A 17,462-nucleotide genomic window follows, 5' to 3' on the forward strand; every position below is an offset into this window, starting at 1 on the left:
GGTGAAATGAACACTAGAGTCGCTACAACAACAATGACTTTTATTTACTTTCACACAAATCAAAAATCAGAGTGGTGGTGGCGTAGTGGACTAAAAGCACTGAACTGGTAAGCAAAATGTTGTTGGTTCAATTCCCACAGCCACCACCATTGTGTCCTTGAGCAAGGCACTTAACTCCTGGTTGCTCCAGGGGGATTGTCCCTGTAATAAGGGCACTGTAAGTCACTTTGGATAAAAGTGTCTGCCAAATGCATAAATGTAAATGTAAAAGTAGAACGGCAGATATCATTAACACTTACTTTTCACCCAGTTCCTCACACAATGCTATATTATGAAATGTAGATCTACATTTACAATCTTATTTCAGTGTGATCATGTTGCACGGTAGCTCAACTGAGAGAGCAGTGAATTTGCAATGCTAATGAGCGGGGTACGAGTTTCGAAGAGTATGCGAGTCGATATGTGAGCCGAAAGTGTAATAGAATCACCACAAAATTACGTGGTTGCTTCAGCAATTGTGTTTTTCATCTCACATTTGATTTTTATGACACTACTGTTTAGGTTTAAGTTTAGTGTAGGGAGGTAGGTTTTGTTGATTTAAAACCCAATAGAGTATTAACTTTCTGTTTGTGAAAAAAAAAAAACTTTTAGCACCACACTGTTGACGTCACCTCAAAACTGTGTAAAATATCAAAATAATGCCTTCATTGTCGCACGCAAGACATACACTCAGCAGTTTCAAATCTTTGTTTTTTTAAAGTTTACAAAATTTTGAATCACTACGGAGTAAAATTGGTGTTTATTTAATTTCTGCAATTTTATATTTATTATTTTAGACTATTTATTAGGGCTGAGAATTTGAACACGTTTCTTTCTGCGATTAGAGTTGACTGTTTAAAACGTAAAAAAAAAAGAAGAAAAATTAATGCAGTATCCATTTTTCACTTCCTGAAAGTTCTCTCAATTTGTTCCCCACTTCCTGTGGCTAAAATTGGCATATATAAATTTCCACGAGATAAACACTGGACTTGACTGCACAGAAACTGATTGTGTGGAGCAGTGCACGCTTATTCATAATCCATAATAAACACAGGAGCGGATTTACTGTGTGGAGAATGGACACAACCCGTAAGTGGTGAGCCAGGTGTTGGAGAGATGCGGGTAAGCTGCCATATCTTTTCACATTGCCCGACAATGCTCACTCACTGTCATCTGAACCAGTTTTAAAAGTGAAACCGCTCGAGAGTGATCCAGCGTGTGCGTGATGGAGACTGAACAGCAGCCAAAGAACATAATAGTTTTGATATTTTAAACTTCAACAAATTAAATTCAGCATTTAATTTGTTTTATATCTGTAGTGTTTAATAATGCATTGACAATGTACACTTAAGTTTATCGTGCCAATAAATCTTGATATGAATTTAATCTGCATTTGGTCCTATTATTAATACAGTTCACTGGAAAACGACAGACAACATTTAATAACAATATGTCCACTGATTTAATTGCATGTAAACATACAGTAAATGTGTCTAATTTAACTGTATCTGACAAAAAACATTTTAACATTTACATATTTTAATAATTAAAATACATGATGACTAACCAGTTTCTTGCAAGTTCATGAGACAGTATAAAGTAAATATATTTATGATAATTTTTTTTAGTGTTTGTTGTAATGTATCATGTACCATGATTAGTCTTGATATATCACAGAAAACTGTGTGATTTTTTTTTTTTATATATATATATATATATATATATATATATATATATATATATATATACACACACACACACTTTTTTTTTTTTTTTTAAACGATTCACAGTCCTACTATTTATATATCAGCATTCTATGGGCCATTGGCAACCCTGCCATTAACAAACCTATTTTGGATGAGCCCTATTGTTTTTATATATTAATTTGGCCTCTCATTGTAGGATCTTTTGGCCCTCTGTTGAGGAATATGGCTATTAAACTGTGGTGTGACTGAACAGGCCCAATAAATCTATCAAGTCTAAAGTTAGCCCACCCAATGGCAGCTGTGTGGCCTTTCACTCCCACACTCACAGAGCAGTTGTCTGAAGCAGTAACATGACGAGCTGCACAAAGTCCCCCACAACAGCTGAAGAAGATCTGACGGGGACTGATTCAGTTTTCCACTCGCCAAAAAAGTATTTTTGGAGTCTGTTTCCATGCAAGCATGATAACTAAATGTTGCCTTTTATTATGGACTGTCTCTGGCCATAATATGTTATAGAGGTCTGCACAGGCCTTAAAATGAAACCCAAACCCGACCCGTACCTGGGACTGTGTGGCCTGACCTTACCCAGCCTGAACGATACCGTCAGATTTGAAGCCCAAACCCGACCCGATATCGCTCACTATCTAATTTCTTCTCCTAGCAAGTACTGTTGCAATAGGCTGTATTTTATATTGGCAACATTCGTAACAGTACTAAAACAGTAAACATACACAGTTTTAACAAGGCACAGCAGCCCCTTAGTACACTGGAGCAGAAGGGGAAAAAAAGCATTGCCTTACCGTTAATTTTCTGAAACTTCACTTGGTGCAGAACAATCTGGAATCTGAAACCATGCAACAGTCCCCTCTCTGCAGCCTGAACTATTTTAGAATGTTGAATCTTTGTGACACCTGCACTAAAAACAATCTAGACGCATAACAAAGAATGAAACAGATACAGTTATTTTTAACTTGACACGGTGGTTAAACAGTGCCAGTCCTGCGTGAAATGCTGAAGAATGTCAAAAACATTCATCCAGCATGTTTAAACAATGGGAAAACAGAACAGACGTGCGCAAAAACACATTCGGTGTGAACGGCCCATGTCAACCTGTCAATTTGCGCATGTCTGTGAGTGAGAGTGCGTGCGCGAAACAAGTTCGGTAAGCCTGTTTATTTTTTCATTAATTACAAACCCAAACCGAAACCGAAATCCTAATTGAAAAACCGAATCGAACCCAGCCTGAAACCCGTCGGGTTCTCGGGTCCCGTCGGGCCCGGGTCGGAGACCTCTAATATGTTAGCATTTGAGACTTTATGACTTTTAAGATGTATTTATTTAATATTTTCATATTAAATGCAAGAGAATGTGTATGTTCCAAATATTGTTTCTTTTTCTCAGTCATTGTGTGTTTGGAAGAGTAATTGTCTGAATAAACACAGTGTGGGGGGTCAATGTTTGGGAATAGCTAACTAAAAGTAGAGACACTAGTACTAACTTTAACTATATTTTTCATTAGCGTGACAGTTGTTCAGCTGTTTTCAAAACAGAGTAGTTTTATCGGTAACAAGCTAATTTTTCCAACAAGTAGTGTTGCCAAAATGAACACGACATGTTGCTACCGAATGTTCCAGTACCTTGAAATCGACCCCATTCTGCTGAGTTACAACAAACGACATTGACCTTTAGAAATCTTTGCATCAATTGTAATGTATTTACCTTTTCTGTGGCGCTACTGATAGTACTTTGCTGCTCATTATCCAGCTTATTACACAGCTGCTCGTTAGTTAAATAAATGGACACGAAATACTGATTTGCGTTAAAATTATTTTATTATGTGAGAAGAAATCGCTGAGTCTCTAGAAACAGCTGAATTCAACCTCAGAGTTCTGTTGGTGTTTATTTGTAAAATAAACCAACTGACTGCTCATTATCCAGCTTATTACACAACTACTTGCCAAATGGACATGAAATATTGATGTTCAAATGATTTCATTAGCTCACTTGTAAAGATCGCAAAAAGATCACGAGTGATACGAGAAGTAACAAAGATGACTTGCAGTACCCGGATGACTGATCTGTTATCGCTTAATCCCTGGATGTGCGTTTGTTATTCAGAAATATCAGACCGCTGAATGGCGCAATTTACCAATCGGACTTGAGTATTCCAGAGAGCCGTGTAATAAATAAGAAGTAACGTTTCTGCTTCTTCATATGTACATAGACCGAGAATTAAAAAGTAGGCTATCAGAAACAGAATGCAAGAGCGCCCTAGGACAGATTGACAAATTCGATTGTACAACGGATTGCTGTTGACTTTTTGTCAGTGATTGGATTCTGGTCAATAATCGTAAATAAAACACACAATATACTGATTAAGCCACTTTTTCACGGAAAAGAAAGAGAAACATCGATGTTTTGAATGAGTGCTGGATTGAAGACTAGCTAAAATTTTTAAACATTTAACAATGTTTGTTGATATGTTCGTTTCTATGGGAATAAAAGTCGTACATTTTTGTATCAGCCAAGTTGTATAATATCTTGCGATTTCGCTATGAAATTCAAATTAGTATGAGTTTTCTTGAGGCTATTTTGGATGGTTTTAGTGTAGCTGAACTTCTTTCAATCATGAGTAGCATGTAGCTTGACAAACTACAGTTTCAAAGTAGCTTCCTCAACACTGTATGGGTTTATATACACTCCAGCCTGTCCTAATGACTGACCAGGCCTGCAAACACAAGCCAAGACTTGCCTGGTTTCCACAGAGATGTGAGAGCTCAGCTTTTTATTGTGTGTGTTGCGGCAGTCAGTAATCTGGATGACTATAATTAGCAGCGCATTCCATTTCTTACAACCCCTCCCTCGGATTCTCGCATCCAATAGAATTCTTCTGATTCCACAATATCCAGCGGCTGTCCTTCAACAATCCCGACCTCTGGCGATCCTTCTTTTGGACAGGGCTTCCATCACAATTCCTTTTATTCCCGCAAGGAGTCGCCGCTTTTGTGCTGGGTGTGCAGGAATTCCCCGGTAACCTGAACTCACAGTGATCACGAAAGTGTATCCTCTTCTTTTGTCACTGTTTTCAATTAGCACAGCTGGGTGGAGAGGGCTGCAGAGCCATGCTGTGCTCCTGTCAGCCTGCGGACGGGGTGGTTTCAGTTGGGAGGATGTGACTGACTGTCTGTCTCCGAATGGTCTCTTTACCATGACCGCTTAGATAAATTACTTTTGAAATACTTCTCAGCAGTTTTTTAGTTTGAGTTGAACACAAAAAGTTGCAATAAAATATAAATTATACAAAATATAATCAGAAATGTTTGATAAGGGTGAATCTCTTGAAAACTGTTAATTTTTTGGTTAAAGCCTATTTTAGAATGCCTACATTTTTGCATTGACATTATTTAAATTTATTCATCAGTTAAGCAAATTTTCCCTCAATTCTCATTACTGTAATGCAAAAAAACAGAAAACAAATGTTTGTTACTGTAAAGTGAAAAAAAGGACAATTTATTTACATTTTATTTATGCTGATTTAAAAAAAAAATGAATAAATATAAATAAAATGTGATTATTTTTTTTTATTATTTCAATTTAAATAATGAAAACATTGTCACAATGCAAAAATAAAATATAGGCTTAATTTCTTTATTAGAAAATATAATTATATATTTTTATAATTTTTCATTTGATTTGAGGTGAAAGATGCCCTGGGCATGTTTTCATAAGGTTTAAACATATACTATTTACTAATACTTCTGCAGATTATTTACATGTATTCTTAGGTGTATACCCTTTAGTTAATATTTAATAAAAAATAAAAGTTCCTCATTTAGCCTGATGACCAATTAGGTAATTACTCTGCTTCACTGTAAATATGTTGTCCACTGCCACGGAGGCCGTTCCCCTGCCGCTGCCAGTGCCCACGCCTGCCACAGCCAACGGGCCAGCGCCCACGGCCAACGGGCCAGCGCCCACGCCTGCCACGGCCAACGGGCCCACGCCTGCCACGGTCAGTTCTTGAAGCCTCGTCCGTCCCAGAGCCAGCATCTGAAGCCTCGTCCGTCCCAGAGCCAGCGTTAATAATCTATGTCTGTCTCTCATGACCGTGGATGCGCATTGCACTCACTTTTCGCTGCGTGCTCAGGTCGCAAGCTGAGGTTCGGTCACTTCGGTCTGAGGTTTCGGGTTTGTGTGTGGCCAAACTCTCGCACAGGTGTCCTGTCTTGTTTTTTTCACCTGTTGCGTGCATCACGTGGCATTTGCTTTCTTGCTTTGCTTTTGTTTCTGTATCGCCACGTGACTCTCTGTCTTACGTCATACCCCACCTCCTTGTTTGCTTATGATTTGTTAATTTGCCTCACCTGTCCCCTGCTGACCCATTTGATTTCTCTCCCTATTTTAGTCTCCTCGTGTTTGCTGTCCAGGGCCAGTTCGTCTTGTTTCCAGTTTTGTTTTCCAGTCGGTCTTGTCTGTATGTTGGTGGTGTTTAATCGGTCCCGTTTCATCCCTGTTCCTGTTCTCAGTCCGGTCGGCTCTGTTCCCCATAACTTGGACCCCAGCCTGGACTAATTACTCTAAGTTTCCCCTACGGGGTAGTTTGTGTTTTTTGTTTTTTTCCCTTGTGGGAGTTTTATGTTGGATTTTTGGGTTTTATTTTTGTATTAAATAAACCTTTATTTTTCACTCTGCGTTTGGGCCCTGAGCCTCTCTATTCCTGACAAAATGTGCACATAGGGCTGGGGGATATGGCAAAAATATATATATATATATCTCAGTTTTTCAGCTTATTGATGATATTCCATATATATATCTCGATAATTATGTATTTGCTCTGAAATGGCTCAAAAGTGATTTTATTCAAATCAGAGGAACCATAATTTCATCCTAACAGCCATTGTAGCCAAGTAGATTCAATTTATTAAAGGCATTGAATAAAATCTAAGGCATGTTTCCTCAGTTTTTAACTAAATTAACAAGGCAGAATGAGATTAATAATTTTCACTGATATGCACATTTATATTTTACAAACAATTGATAGCAGTTTAAAAAAAAGCATTATTTACCTTCATATATATTTTTTTACTTTTTTTTTTTTTTTTTTTTTGTGAATGAACAAGGTGGAGTTTTTATTTTGACACGGCACTTTCACCTGAAACTTTTATTTTGACACGGAAAGTGTTGTTTATAAAGTTCTGCATCTGGTGAAACAATTTCATCTCTTTCTTTTCTGTCATACAGTGCCACCTTTGCAGATTGGTATAATAACTTGTAGTGGTTACTAATGTGTGGAAATGCAAAAGTACTTTTATTTCACAATGCATGTGAACTGCTCTAAAAGTGCTAAAAACATGAGTCCATGAGCCCCGCACGTACACAGAACAGCGCACCTTCTCTGTCTTTCACGTCAACCTTTTGCAGTTTAATAATCACATATGAATATAAAACTATTTTGATGTTATTTTGATTAATTGTGCAGCCTTAAAGGATTGTGAAATTAGTCTACTGATGCCCTTTATAAAAATTAAATGGACAGATAGAAAGCATATTTAAATCATTGCGATATACACGATATTGCTTACTTTTATATCGTCAGCAAAATCATCACGATTATATCGTTAATATTCTATATATTGCCCTGCCCTAGATTCACTCAGTAATTTTTTCCTCATTAAAAACGCTGTACTCCTTAAGAAATTAATTTGAAACGTATAAAATCATAGCCACTCACATGAGGTGAAGACTACAGTCACATCAGTAACCTAATAAATGCTGTTTTATTCTACACGGAGAGGTTCCGCACATGGGGGCTGCCATGTTAGAATAACATGACCAGCTGAATCCTACTCGCTTAATCTCCATAACCGTCCTGTTATTTGACACTTTCTCTCATGGATTAAATTAATAATGGATGGCTGTGAATTGTACATTTTTACAATGGCATCTGTGACTGAAAACTGTTGGGTTTGAATGCTGCATCGAGGCCACTAGATGTCAGTGTAAGTCTAAGACGACATGAACAAAAACTTATTGAGTGCACCTTTAAATCAAGCTTTTATTTTGGCAGTAAAACTCAGTGAAGCTCTTTCGTTGTCTGTATATGTATATGAAGGCAAATATACAGAACATAATATTGGCGTATTAATCACCCAAGACAATATATCGGTCTACAGTATAACTGTCCATCACTATTTTAGTGTTGAGACAAACTGACTGTAACATCTCCTCTGAGGGTGTTGTATTCTATAGCTCAGCTTTTTTTGTGGACCGTTTAGCTGAAAGTCTAGAGCAGCGCTACTCAATATGTGGCCCGCGGGCAATCTTTTGCGGCCCGCATTAGGATATCATCATCATCATCATCAGAAATATCAGCAGCCTATCAAATCTGTATGAATTGTGAGGTGTCCATTTTCATGAGGATTTACGCTAGTTTTCTACATTGCTGAATCACGTTAGAGAGGGAATTCAACTGCAAGAGGATGTTACAAAAAACAAAAATATTATAAAAGCATGGCTGATGTTATGAGAGCGGCGGTCGGTCTGCGCGCGCGTTCATACACAGTACATGTGTGCTCACGCGTAGTCTATCAATCAAACCTGTGCTCGAAATCTCACTTGAGAATCACTCAACACGCTGTTGAATAGCTTATCAGAGATACAGTATGTACTCATCATGACAACAGTATTTACAGGAAAAATAAAAAAATTTCCTGCAGTGACGGCGCTGAGACGCCTTCACGCTAATGCTTTTTAGTGACGCTAAGGGGGGTGAACAAATCTTTATGACTTCACTGAAGGACTTTTGGTGCTAATAATAATGGATATATCGCGCTTGTTTTTTAACACACCTCTGGTGTATGTGATGTTGAACACTCATGATGTTTGTTGATATCAGAAAATCGAACTGTTACACCCCTTATGTTTAAAATAATTACTAAAAGGGATAGTTGACCCAAAAAAATTCCCTAATTTCCTCACCCTCATGCCATCACAGATGTGTATGACTTACTTTCTTTGGCAGAACACAAATGAAGATGTTTAGAAGAATATCTCAGCTCTCTTGATCCATAAACTGCAAGTGAATGGTTGCCAGAATTTTGAAGCACCAACAGCACATAAAGACAGCATAAAAATAATCCATAAGGCTCCAGTGGTTAAATCTATGTCTTCAGAAGTCAAGTCATTTTTATTTGTATAGCACTTTTCACAACACAGATCATTTCAAAGCAGCTTTACAGCAAATCATGCTTTAACAGAAAATGAAACTGTAATATCTATAAAGTCTTAGTCATCGTCGTGTAATTGTAAATTTTGTATAAAAATAAATAATTAAATAGTTAAATAATAATTGTATTTAGACCCCCAGTGAGCAAGCAGAAGGCGACTGTGGCAAGGAACACAAAACTCCATAAGATGTTGGTTAATGGAGAAAAATAGCCTTGGGAGAAACCAGGCTCACTGTGGGGGCCAGTTCCCCTCAGGCTAAACAGCATGAATATAATGCCAGTATTAGTTATTTGTGTGCAGTGCAAGTCATGGTTTAAAATTATTAAACTAAGTATGTGTTAAGGGCTAGTGTTTAAACAAAAATTTTGTATGAACTGTAAGATTAATGACTAATGTCTTTGAAGTCCATCCTGGATTAACTGCAGAAGTTCACATAGATGCATTGTCTGTTGTTAGTTGACTGATGAAGGCTTTTGTTGGCAATTCATTGATAGTCTATGTATTCCATTTCAAGAGTGTAGTTCATCAATAGACAAAGGCAATCAGGCAGAGATCATTGAGATGCATCGCAGTTCAACTGGCAGGTCATTTCGGTGAGGTTCGGTGGGGTCCATCCTAAATCCAAGGTTTAGGCAGTGTCTTATGAAGTATCTGATGTCTTACAGTTGGAGTTGGCATTAGTTCAACACCTGAAGTCCATCGTAAAAGACTGAATTGATGTCTGGCTTGCACCGGCTGTAGTTTGTTGTCATCACTCGGCGACATGTAACAGTGGAGTCCGACAACAAGCAAGAATGGAGCTGGATCTGGCCGGCTCTGGTAACCTCTGTATATGAATCCCGAGGTTGAAACATGGAAACAAATAGAATAATATTAGCGTAGATGGCATTAAATTTTTTGCAGTGTTATAGATCATGATAAATGTTTCTGGTTCCGGCAGACCTAACTAAAGCAGCCTAATTGTGAGTTGAGGGATAAATTAGGTGTATGCCTTGCTAAATAGATGAGTCTTTAGTCTAGACTTAAACTGAGTGAGTGTGTCTGCATCCCGAACACTGTTAGGGAGACTATTCCATAGTTTAGGAGCCAAATATGAAAAGGATCTACCTCCTTTTGTGGATTTTGATACTCTAGGAACTATTAACAGGCCAGAATTTTGCGATCGTAATGAACGTGATGGAATATAGCGTGGTAGGAGGTCACTTAAGTACTGCGGAGCTAGACCATTCAAAGCTTTGTACGTAGTTAACAAAAATGGTTAATACGAAATTTAACAGGTAGCCAATGTAACGATGATAAAATGGGGCTAATCACATTTCTTGGTTTTAGTCAGCACTCTGGCTGCTGCATTTTGAACCAATTGAAGATTATTTATTGAACTTGCTCTACATCCTCCCAGTAATGCATTACAATAATCTAGTCTTGAGGTCATGAACGCATTAATTCGTTTTTTCGGCATCAGTAACAGAGAGCATGTGTCGTAACTTAGCAATATTTCTGAGGTGGAAGAATGCTGTTCTACAAACATTTGAAATTTGGACAAATTTTTATCAAATGTAGCACCTAAGTTCTTCTCTGTAGAAGACGACGTAACAGTACATCCATCGAGAGTCAAATTATATTTTAGTGGCTTATTTTTAGAGGTTTTTGGTCCAATAATTAGTACCTCTGTTTTGTCAGAAAAAGTGATATAATAGGTGTGGATGAGAAACAGTCCACTTTCACATCTGTAAGTCACATGTGAGTCACATGTGGCGCCTGTTTAGTTTAACTTTCACACCTGAAAGTGAAAGTGGAGATTTATAGTAAAAAAAAGCTAAGGACTTAAAGCTCAAAAAATAACAAAATGTTATTAATGAGAGAGTGCAACAAAAAGCAATCTTCCAAACCATGTGTTTACGCAAATACACTTTGATAAACCTATAATAATAATTTTATATTTTAGAGCTGTCGGGACGGATTTCACGGGAAATTGCATACATACGTCATTCACCCATGCGTGTTCACGTCATATCCATACACAGAGAAAATCAGCTCTGGCTACTGTAGCGCGTGTGTGGGAGTAGCGTGAAACTGAAAGTTTGCTGTCACAACGAACGAGAAAAATTGACCATGTATCATTCAAAACGGCAAACCTCCGGGGGAATCACCGGTTGTAAAAAAAAAAAGAAACCCCGAACAGAGCAGAGTCTACAAGCAAAATGGGAAAGCGACAGCGTTCGTAGTAAAGCCCAATTCAACATCGGCTTGGCTTTTCAGAGGTGGCGACAACTCCGAGATCTGAAAGGACGTTTGACCTTATCAGACTAGCAATCATTATGTCTAATGTTAATGATCGTTGCCTAACTTTTGTAACGTCATTTATTTCAAAACATCAATGTTTCCAATAAGTCAAAACAACAGCATAAGATATGGCACTTACCTGCTCAGATGACATGTTTTCGGATATCTGTCTTTTCCTTTCTTTTGTTATTTATTTGTCCATTCCCTCTTATAAGATGTCCTGTATTCATGTTTACACCGGTGCCTCGAACCACATTTATCCGCACAGAGCAGCAGAGCCGAAGCACAACCAAAACAATGTTCTTCTGCAAGACACATGCAGATTTATTTTTTTAACCGCTAGAGGGCCAAAAGTTACATAGTGTAGCTTTAAATAGTGATCTGAGCTGATATGTTTTTTTTTTTGTAAAAAAAAATCAACATTTGTCTTCAGAAGAAAGAAGACAAACTCCTAAAAACCTCACATTTTTAGATGAACTATCCCGTTAATTAACATACATATAAATATATACATATATAATCATAAAAATTAAGAGTGCGGCCCTCAAGGGTACAGGGATCCAGCTTTGCGGCCACTGACTTTTCCGAAGTTAAATAGCCCTGGTCTAGACTCTCCGTCTAAACCCTGTCACAGACGTGTGCGGATTGTTTTCTGTGTGCTCATTGTACCGGACGGCGTCTTAGAGCGCAGATTTACCTTGCTAATATTTTAAAGCCTCTCGGATTTCTTGGTTTTCAGTGAAAGTAGGTGCAGAGGTCGGTCAGATTACCTCTCTCAAGACATAAACTCAAAGAGTAAACATCGAGACAGAGAGATACAGGGATTACAGCAGAGAGAGTAGTGGGATAGTTACTGTGTGTTTGTTGACATGAAGCTAGTACACTTTTCCACAGCTAGTACACTAACAGGAAGCTCAGTTCAGAGGTGTTGTGTCCATCTGACTAGTGTGTGTGTGTGTGTGTGTGTTGTTTCAGGCTGTGTGTCACCTCTAATTCACCACAAGTCCTTTGTTTCTGTGAGATGTGATTGTAAGTGTGTTTCCTTTGCAAACAGCATGTGGCTTGTACCGAAACATAGCATCCCCCCCCCCCCCCCCATACTATACCTAAATTTTTGCAGATTTATTTCTTGTTACTTGTCATATCGCAGCAGTTTCCTGGTGAAATTAACACTAGAGGTGCTACAACCACAGTGACTTTTATTCACTTTGACAATTTGCGTTTTACTCATGAATTTATAAACGCTTACTTTTCGCTGTGTTCCTCACAAAATCCTGTCTTATGACATTTAAACATTTTTACTATAGCGCATGACTTCCCTTACCAAAAATCTAAACTAGCCGCAAACTTGCCACAAATCTTTATCAAGTTTGCTACTCTATATTTTCACATGCAGATGAGCTTTTCATTTCCTGCAAATGTTTGCCAGAAGTTTGCAGCTCTTCCCAGTAGTGTTGAACCTGCAGCAAACCTTTTGCAACAATGGACAGTTTGCTGCAAAGCTCATTTGCATGTGAAAATTATCAGTGGCGAGTTTGCGGCAAATTAACTTGCCATGAACTCTCGATTTTCTGAGTATTGTATTGTTAGTTTAGCAACATGCTAACAGCAAACTCAATTGAAATCAATTGTGAGTGGAGTCTTTCGTACACCATGTAAGGAGCGCTATTTGTGTCACACACAACGAACTGCTGCTTATGTAGAGTACTCCAAATTAGTCACTTGTGACATTATTAACACTTCAGTTACAAAAATGCCAGAACAGAACCAGACTATTTTTAGCACAAGAAATCTTGACTAACATTACCATTGCAGGTGAAAAAAAATAATAAAATGCTACAAAAGTGCAGGATATGACCCAAAAATCTTTTCCACTCTCTAAAACAAAGATGTTTCTAGTTTTGACACAACATATCGCATGTCCTAGAAATAAACACTGCTGTCGGCTAATTGTAGGTAGATTGCTTGTTTTAACAATTAGTCACTAAACAGCTGCTCTACTGCACCTTTTGGCTTTGGGAAGTTGGGTGGGTGGGGGGGCTGCAGGACAGCTGCCCTACCCAGACCCCTGAGGACCCACTCCTCTTTTGTCCCGTCAGGCTCTCATATATCTAACCCATATAACAAGAACAGCCTGCTAGCATCCTAGCTCTGTTAATTAACGTAAGTGGTGATGTGTTTAGCGAAGCTGGAGTCTTGCAAAATGCAGCTTCACAAATTGATGGTCAGGGCTGAGGCTGGATGGTATGACGATAAATGCTACACAACTGTGGAAATGTGTCAACCAGTACATATTCTGCTATACCGTTTATACCGCGGCAGTTATATTTGCGTGACTATCAATGGGTAGGATTGATTTATGTTATTTACCTTAAGAATAATGTGAGCATATGGAGTAGTATACGTGTCTTAAGTTAAGATGAGGAAGAACTTGTTAATGAGGGTGTTTATTGCGCACAATGCGCAGCAGAGTTTACGTTGTTTAAGGTTGCTCAGCGTTTACGTTGTATCTTGCCGCATTTATGTAGAATTCAGTTGATTCAAGGTGTGTACCGGTATAAAATTTTCATATTGTGATAATTGCTGAAGCTTTTATCGCGGTATTTTATTACATTACAAAATTGGTTGAAAGTTAATAACATTTTGTTGTTGTTTTTAATTTTAAGTGCTTTTTTTAAACTCCAAATAATTCAATGGATTATCACAAAATAGTTATTGCCACATGGTTATTAAACACTTCTACACTCATAGGACCATTTTCATCTTGGGTTTATTTATATGCAAGTTCATAATCTTCCACATTTTCAAAATTGAGATTGCACAAACACTGAGCGGTCTGGATTCAAAGCAGAGCATGGTGACTGCAGCTTCCTGTTGTACCACTGTATGGACTGAGATCAGCAGGAAGTGGTTAATCTTCCCAGTGGAGTTTGAATGCTTTCAGTGAGCCACTCTCTTATTGCGGCTTTTGTGTGTTTTGTGACTCATCTGACTGGTAGCTATGTTACGATTTTCTGTCGAGCCCAGTTTATGTACAAACATGCTGGTTGAGGTGAGGGGCATACATTTTTGTTTAAAAGTTGAAGTGTGTAATTTTTATCTTAATATGCAGCAATAACTGTAAGTTATTCGTAGGTTGATTTCCCTAATTAGTAACACTGAGGCTGTTTACATGAACAACAAAACATGTTTATTGTGAGAAAGCTGCTAAAGAGCACCTAACTCTAGAGTTTACGCTGTGTCAGAGAATGCTGCCAATGCGATATACCTGTACAAAAAAAAGGATGTGATTTAATTCAGTATTGTGACATGACGACCACTTCTCCTGCCATCAGCGGCGCCCCGCTTTTCCTAGGTTCCCTACAGGAGTGGGCAGGAGAGAGAGTAGGGGTGCAGTGACTATTCCCCATTTGGCAGTGTGTGATGAGGTTGATGAAGTTAATGGAGCCTATTTATCGCTGCTTTATAAACCGAGCATGCCTCTTCTCGGGAGACCGGTCTTTTTGGCAGCGCATCCTAGCAGGTACAGGAACAGAGTTGGAAGGGTCCACACATGGTCCCCCAGCGTGATGTATATGCAATGCCGTGGGGATTGGAGCATGCGTCGTGGCCAACAGGCCAGGATACAGGGCCCCATTCCCCTTACAGGCCGCAGCCCAGGGAAGCTATGTCACTCTGAAGAAGCCACCGTGCCCTGGACCAAGGAGGTGTCCTTTTGCACACTTTCCTCTATGGACATGTTATTCCCCCTTTTCTGTTACTGTTCCACTTCCAGTGTGTCAATCTCTTGCTTAACCCACCACAATATACAGTATATCTATGTTTTCATTTATACTGTGAAGCTCTGTTTTGCAGAACTTTTCAACCAAAATAACTGCAATGTTTTGTTCAAAATTAATTATAGAAAGAAACCTAGTTTAAACCAGTTTCTCTTAATCCCTTTGCTGCGTAAAGAAAACGGCACAACATGATGTTTCAGAGCGCTGCTTTCTGGCAAAACACTGAAATAAGCCGTTTATTAAGTGCATGTAAATAGGGTCACTGTGATGCGTTATTGTTGGAGAAACATGTTTGGAAACAAACGTTTTTTCTATTCAATTTGGGGACGCAGAAATAACACATCGCAGTTGCAGATTTCTGTGCAAGTTTCCAAGCCGGAAGTCTTGACTTGAAGTGGCGTTCTTTTGCACATTGGAAATTCAGACATTTCAGGCTTAATGGAACACAGGACTAGAGTTCACTCAGAGTTGATTTCCAACTCTAATGAAACATGCCTGAACCAGCTAATCAAGGTCTTCAGGTTGAAAATTTCAGACAAGGTTGACCTAATCTCAGCTGTAAACAAATCTCTCCAGAAGCAGGTTTGACACCCCTGAACTAGACTAGTAAAGCTCACTTGATTGTGTAAGAAGCGCTAAACTGATTTATGGGCTGTGGGTCATTAAGATTGTAGTTTTTCAGCAGGCAGCTGACGCTCATGGCCTTGCATGAAAAAATGCAGCAAAGCCAGAATTTCACATAGCTACAGTTTTGCCGGGGGAAGAGTTAACTTGAGGTAGAGGAGTGGAGGAGGATACCGCAGGCGAAGAAGATGAGAATGTCTGTTTCTTGATTTATGCACCACAGCATTTGTCCTTGTTGGGCATCTAGAGCCATGTGGTGAGCTCTGTAAATCCAACAGCTGTGTTGAGTCCAGCTATGGCTTGAGTTGATCCATATAAAGGGCCAATCTTGCCTCTTCAGCACAAGTTTAAGAATAACATCTGACAGAGCAGAACCCCACCCAGACTTCTTGGGGTGTAGTCCTGGGGTCAGGGTTTGGCTGGTTAGGATGGTCCAGTTAATCCCTACTGGTAGATGCTTTAACTACACCATTCTGCTGCCAAAAGGCATGTTTCTCCATTGACAGACATTCAAAAGTATCTGTGTATTCTGACAAAATATGTTGTTTTGCGAACAGCATATCTAGAAGGATTGTATTTAGAATGGAACCGTCATGTTGTTAAAGCCTTGTGAGAATTGCATTTGCTGTTGCTAAGGTTAAGGTTAAAGGTAGGTGTAAGGTTTCTGTGAGACTCCAAATAAACTCAATAAACACAGTGAATGAATGTCTCATGAGACTTTCCTCAGCCCGATAGTTCCTTTATAGACACAACCGTGCCATTAGCCTATCGGCATTATCAGGACGTAATTTTCCTGCGGTTCCAGAGTGATTACTCACGTGGCATTTACAGGTGATTGGCTCAATTTTTTTTGGAACTCTCAGTAAAAACCGAAGCGTGTTCGGACCACCGTACTTCCATGGCTGAATACGCCAGTCGAGCAACTGCCATTGAGATGAATGGGAATGCTAACAGATTACTCTAACTGTAAACAGAGAACTCTAACTGTATATGTTCAACACTGACGTCATCTTATTTCTAAGAAGGCAGTCTAAATAAGTCCTCTGAGAGTTGAGTTATGAATGGGTTTTTGAGGAGAGTTAACACTTTCGCACATACGATCAAACTGGTGTGATTACACTAGGCTGGGCTCAGATTCGTAAGATCAAACTGGTGTGATCTGGATTCATGCTGCTGTTTACCAGCAAAATTGGTTGTCATAACGAACCAGCTGCTCAAATAGGCTTTTCAACATTACAATATCTTTATTTTTATATGTTACAAACTTTAAAACAATCACTAAATAAAAGTATAAAGCCATTACCGTCGGAGCGCACTGCAGATGCAGCGCTGCGGCAATGTTCTCTGACGTCAAAGAATATACAAACTATTCAGTTCACTCGAGCCTTCTCCCATTTCATCCGTCACAACCACTTCCGGGGCTGGGAGAGTGGAAGTGCTAGGTTTTTAGAATCTTCTATGCTTCTCCTTTTGTATGCTTCTATGACAATACAAACTCAGAATCCCATCTTGCATTGCAATGAAAATATGGCGGCGCGCATAGCCTGCAAGTGCATTTGCGATCGCATCTTATCTATCATAATCAATCATTATAAACATCTAAAAACCACATTATATGTTTGATAATATGTAATCTGACCTTCAGTGCACCCACTGTGATATAATCTGTCCTCCAGTGCATCTGCTGTGAAGTGTAAGGTAAGATTTATTTTAATTACAGTGCACATTAAAGAACTCATGCTGGGATATTTGTCAGTACAGGAGAAACTCACATGTGAAAAGGTTAAGGGTTAAGATATGGTTT

The 17,462-nt window shown here is 38.8% G+C and overlaps 1 protein-coding gene across 3 annotated transcripts in view; it reads left to right on the top strand.

The window, feature by feature from the left end:
- LOC127438147 (WW domain-containing transcription regulator protein 1-like) overlaps nucleotides 1-17,462 on the top strand; it is an 84,179-nt gene that overhangs the window by 31,668 nt on the left and 35,049 nt on the right. The window lies entirely within an intron of this gene.

The sequence above is a fragment of the Myxocyprinus asiaticus genome, chromosome 49 (assembly GCF_019703515.2).
Source record: "Myxocyprinus asiaticus isolate MX2 ecotype Aquarium Trade chromosome 49, UBuf_Myxa_2, whole genome shotgun sequence".
NCBI lineage: Eukaryota > Metazoa > Chordata > Actinopteri > Cypriniformes > Catostomidae > Myxocyprinus > Myxocyprinus asiaticus.